We start from the raw sequence: 5,329 nt of genomic DNA, 5'->3' as shown, positions 1-5,329 counted from the left end.
GCGCGGGGGGGGGAAGGGTGCCCGGCGCAGGCGCAGACGGTCGCGGCCCCCGCCTCAGGCCGCCCGGCGGCCTCGCCTCACTCCTGCCCAGCCCCTCGCCTGACCGGTCGCCCCGACTCACCGTCCCGGGCCGTGCCCATGAGCTGGTCCAGTAGGGCCCGCATCTGCGCCTGGGCGGACATGATGGCCGGCGAGGGCGGCAGGGATGGCCGCGAAGATTCCTCTCAGCGCACCGGCGGGGGCGGCGATGGCGGCGGCAGCGACGACGAAAGCTGGTCGTGTCGGCCTCGAGCCCACTTAGCTCCTTCCCGCCGCGGGGGACGTCGGGAGGAAGTGCGTCAGTGCCGGCGTCGAGGCTGTTGGGAAATGTAGTTTCTAAGGCGGGAAAGGGCGGGTAACTCCGCTCTCGAAAAATCAGCGGTAGTCCAAACAAGTTGTCCTAAAGGTGAAGCCAAAAAAGTCCTAACCCTGATTTTATTCTAGGGCCCAAGACCTATATGTTCTACTGAGGCTAAACTGCAGTAAAATTAAATATGGACAATACAAAACGAGAAAATAAATCTTATGTGTTTTCTTGCTGGCGATGAAACCCTTTTACTCCCAGACGCCATTTTTTTCTCTTCTGTGAAATGGGATTCTAATGGCGCCTGCCTATGACTTGTGAGAGTTAAACTTCGTGCTGATGGTATATTCTGTGATTACCATTTTATGGGAATCCATCTGTGAGCTCAGTGGGCCTTCCACCAAGGCCACTGGCTCTAGCCACACCCGAGATTGACGATGAGGTTCTCTCCCTCGAGTAGAGCAGCCAGCCACGTGAAGGTAGGTTGATTACGTTGGATCCTTTTTACTCTAGGCAAACAGTGATTTACCCTTATGGAACTGTCAACTCACACAGATGTGTTTGTTCTTCCTGACAACAGTCCCTCCACACTGGCGCACACATCCTACAGCCTGCCGAAGGCCTGACTCATTGACATGGGATCCTGCACAACACTGCCTCACATCAACAGATACATTTCATGGGAAAGCAGACAGGGTATTATTTCTGTGTAGCAAACCACTTAAAAAAAGTTAGTGGCATAAAACAGATGATTTATTATTTCTTATCATTCTGGGGAATTCAGGCAAGGCTTAGCTGGGCCTGGGCTCTCCTACTCTAGGTGGTGTTGGCTGAGTTCACAAAATTGCTGGTATGGAGCTGGGCTAAGGTGCAAAGATTCACTGACATGTCTGGTTCCTCCATGACGCTTCACTCAGCCTCTCTCCCTGTACAGAGATCACGTTGCTTAAAAGTCTAGCACAAGCTGCTTTATATTATGGCAGATGGAAAACAAAAAAGTGAACATGTAAAAACTGAAACAAGCACTATCTGCATAAAATACTTAATAATAATAAATTAGTTTGTGGGATTTAGCCAAAGACTAATGGGGCAGCTGGCTGGCTCAGTCAGTGGAGTATGCAAATCTTGAACTTGCAGTTATGAGTTCGAAACCGTAGCAGTGTAGGGATTACTTAAAAATAAAACCTTGGGGCGCAAGCATGCATGGTTCAGCCCACTGAGCCTCCACCTTTTGATTTAGCTCAGGTCACGATCCATGGGTCCTGGGATTGAGCCCCATATCATGCTCTGAGCTGAGTGTGGAGCTTCAGATTCTCCCTCAGGGCACTTGGGTGGCTCAGGTGGTTAGGACTCCGTCTCTTGATTTGGGCTCATATTATGATCTCACAGTTTGTGAGTTTGACCTTACATTGGTCTTTACATTGGTCTCTACACTGGCAGTGTGGAGCCTGCTTGAGATTCTCTCTTTCTCTGTCCCTCCCCCACTCTCTCAAAATATATAAACTCTAAAAAATTCTAAAACAAATAAAAATAACTAAAATCCTTAAAAATAAAATGTTTATTTAAAAAATGTTAAGGACACCTGGGGACTCAGTCAGTTAAGCATCCGACTTCGGCTCAGGTCATGATTTCACAGTTCGTGGGTTTGAGCTCTGTGTCGGGCTCTGTGCTGACAGCTCAGAGCCTGGAGCCTGCTTCAGATTCTGTGCCTCCCTCTCTCTCTGACCCTCCCCTGCTCACACGGTCTCTCTCTCTCTCAAAAATAAACAAACATTAAAGAATTTTTTAAAATAATTTACTGGTTACAGTGACATAATATTTTTGAGAGAGAGAAGAGAAAGCACAAGTGGGGTAGGGGCAGAGAGAGGGAGACACAGAATCTGAAGAAGAATCTAGGCTCTGAGCTGTCAGCAAAGAGCCCAGTGCGAGACTTGAACCCAAGAGCCAGGAGATTTTGACCTGAGCTGAAGTCAGATGCTTAACCGAATGAGCCACCCAGGTGCCCTGATAAATAAAATATTGAACAACAGCAGCACATGAGTCAGAAGGATGAATAATTAAAGAGTTCTATGGTCCCAAAGATGTATTAAGATATTGTTTAAATTTAAGGACATCTGAGTGGCTCAGTTGGTTAAGTATCTGACTCTTGTTTTAATTTTTTTTTAACATTTATTTATTTTATTTATTTTTTTCTCCTGGCTTTTTTACTCTGTGCATCTTGCTAGAATACATTTGCTAATATTGTTTGGGAGGTTTGCCTCTGTGTTTATGACTAGATTATAATGTCACTTTATTTTACTATTCTCTCCTAGTTTTAGTATCAAGGTTATATGGATCTCAGAATGAATTGGGGAAAGTTTAACCTTTCTCTACTTTTTGGGAAAGTTTATATAACATTGGAATGCTCTACTTCTTTAAAAGTTGATAGAATTCACCAGTAAAATTATGTGGGCCTGATTTATTCATTGAGAAAGAAATTTAAAGTAAGATTCATTGTGGTGCCTGGGTGGCTCAGTCATTGAGTGTCCGACCTTTGATTTCGGTTCAGGTCACGAGACCAGGGTCGTAGCACTGAGCCTCGAGTCACGGGTCAGGTCAGAGCCTGCCTAAGATTCCTCTCTCAAAAAAAAAAAAAAGGATTCTCTCTCTCCTCTGCCCCTTCCTGTGTGAGCGCACACATTCTCTCTCTCTCTCAAATAAAATTAACTAGAGTAAGATTTCTTATTCTCTTAAAATGGTATACAAAAGTGCCCGGGTGGCTCAGTTCGTTAAAAATCGTACTCCTGATTTTGGCTCAGGTTGGCATCTCACGGTTCACACGATGGACCCTGAGTCAGGCTCTGAGCTGCGAAAGAGTGTGCTTCAGACTCTCTGTCTCTCTGCCCCTCCCCTGCACACACATTCTCTCCCTCAACATTAATAAGCTTAAAGAAACAGTATTCCCTTTAAAACTAGAAACAATGCCCACAATTGCGTCTTTCATAGTCAGCTCGTAAGAGCAAGAAAAATTAGAGACACAAGAATCGAGGAGGAAGAAACAAAATCGTCTTTATTGAGATGATATGACTGTGTTAATAGATCATTCACAAGAAGCTACCAAAAAGTATTAAAAATGAATTTAACATGGTTGCTGGTTAAAGAACAACGCATGGGGGCGCCTGGGGGGCTCAGTCGGTTAGGCGTCCGGCTTCAGCTCAGGCCGCGATCTCAGTTTATGACTTCGAGCACCGTGTCGGGCTCTGCCCAGACAGCCTGGAGCCTGGAGCCTGCTTGGGATTCTGTGTCTCCCTCCCTCTCTGCCCCTCCCCACTTGCGCTCACGTGCACATGCTCTCGCTTTCTCTCTCAAAAATAAACAAACACTTAAATAAATAAATACATAAACCAATGAATGGAAATTGTGGGGTCTCCTGATCAGATGGGGCCGCCATATGTGAGGCAACCCAATTGGGGGGGGGGAGTGGCACAGGTAGTGAACCAATTCACCCAAGGGGCCCCTGGGTGGCTCTGTAGGTTAAGGGTCTGACTCTTGATTTCAGCTCAGGTCATGAGCTCAGTCATGAGCTGAAGCCCCAAGTGAGGCTCCACAAGGAGCACGGAGCCAGTTTGGGATTCTCTCTCTCCCTCTCCCTCTGCACCTCACACACGCCCTTTCTATATCTCAAAAAATTTAAAAATTTCACCCAAAGCAGAACACAAGAGACAGAAGTTTGCTGAATTTGCTGAATACGCCACAGGGAGCAACACGTGGGACAGCAGAGGAGCCGGTCTTCAAGGGAGGTGGGGTGAAGGGCCAGAGGCAGTGAGGGATTATGGGAATGTGTGGAATTCTCCCTTTTTTGGTAATCTTAGGAACTGTGCCTGGTTGTTATTGGTCAGTTAGGGCCTATGGCTATTCTGAGGTGGGCTGCATTATTAATAAGCCTGTTTGCAGGGTCTGTTTGCAATCAACTTGGTGATGTCGCTGTGGGCCTTTACCTTGATCAAGTTTCCACTGCTCAAGCCTGCGGACTAAAAGCAGCCTCTCCAGAAATGTATACGCTATTTCCATGTGGAAAAGCATTATTTTTTTAAAGACACTTTTTTTTAACGGTTTAATTTTTAAGTAATCCCTGCACCCAACGTGAGGCTTGAACTCAAAACTGTAAAATCAAGAGCCACATGCTCTAATTCTGACTGAGTCAGCCAGGCCCTTAAAGACACCATTTTCCATAGCACTGCGAACCACAAAATGCCTCGGAGTAAATCCAACAAAAGATTCAAAAGACTTGTATGCTGGAAATAAAATATCTTGGGTTTAAATTAAGTGGATGGTTAGCCTGTGCTCTGGCTTAAAAAGACACTATCTAGGGGCGCTTGGGGGGCTCAGGTCCTGGTCTCACGGTTCGTGAGTTTCAGCTCCACATCGGCTCCTCTGCAGTCGGCGTGGGGCCTGCTTTGGGTCCTCTGTTCCCCCTCTCACAGTGCTTCCTCTGTTCCGGCGCTCGCTTGCTCGCTCGCTCTCTCTCTCTCTCTCTCTCTCAAAAATAAACAAACATTAAAAAAAAAAACCCTATGGGGTTATTTTGTGAAATTTGGCCTGACTGTAAAAGTTTACTCAAGAATGAATGGCTAAAGCTTATTAACATAAGAAAAAGGTGGACATCTGTCCAATTAAATATCACGAATAGTATATTATAATTGAAATTGTGTAACTGGAGCGCCTGGGTGGCTCAGTCTGTTCAGCAGCCTTTCGGCTCAGGTATGATCTCGAAGTTGTGAGTTCGAATCCCGCATCGGGCTCTGTGCTGACAGCTCAGAGCCTGGAGCCTGCTTCAGAATGTGTCTCCTTCTCTCTCTGCCCTTCTTCTGTTCATGCTCTGTCTCTGTCTCTGAAAAATAAATAAGCATTAAAAAAAAAGGTGAGGGGCACCTGGGTGACTCAGTCGGTTGAGCGTCCGGCTTCCACTCAGGTCATGATCTCACAGTTTGTGGGTTCGAGCCCCAC

The sequence above is a fragment of the Suricata suricatta genome, chromosome 8, assembly GCF_006229205.1.
Source record: "Suricata suricatta isolate VVHF042 chromosome 8, meerkat_22Aug2017_6uvM2_HiC, whole genome shotgun sequence".
NCBI classification, from domain to species: Eukaryota; Metazoa; Chordata; class Mammalia; order Carnivora; family Herpestidae; genus Suricata; species Suricata suricatta.
This window is presented reverse-complemented; position numbering follows the sequence as displayed.